The sequence below is a fragment of the Echinops telfairi genome, unplaced genomic scaffold, assembly GCF_000313985.2.
Source record: "Echinops telfairi isolate 266 unplaced genomic scaffold, ASM31398v2 ScPeMD7_443;HRSCAF=831, whole genome shotgun sequence".
Taxonomy (NCBI): domain Eukaryota; kingdom Metazoa; phylum Chordata; class Mammalia; order Afrosoricida; family Tenrecidae; genus Echinops; species Echinops telfairi.
The window spans coordinates 61,161,429-61,161,943 of NW_022104341.1; positions in this window are offsets into that span (position 1 = coordinate 61,161,429).

Here is a 515-nt window from a genome sequence, read left to right on the forward strand (position 1 = left end):
GTTTCGACAAGCTGATGAAGCCCTGGCAGCACTCACCTTTGTATCCCAGGAAAGGTGGAAGACAGCTAGCTGGCCAACTGACTGGAAGAGATCCATATTTGTGGATTCATATTCCAAAGAAAGGTGACCCGACAGAATGTTTAAATTGTAGAACAATTTCACTGATACCACATGCCAGTTAAATTTTGCTCAAATTATAAAACAATATCACTGTTATCACATGCCAGTTTTTTTGAAAATCAGCAGTATATTGACAGAGAGCTGCCAGAGGTTTAGGTCTTCAGAAGAGGACATGGAGCAAGAGATATCGTTGTTGTTGTCAGATGAATCTTGTTTGAAAGCAGAGAATATCAGAAAGATGTTTACTTAAGTTTTACTGATGTATTAGTCTGGGTACTTTAGAGAAACAAATCTACAGAAACTCAAGTATAAGAGAGAGGTTTATATGAAGGTTAAGTGCACATCAAGAAAACATCCCAACCCAGTGCTGCCCAAGCCCACAAGTCCAACATTAA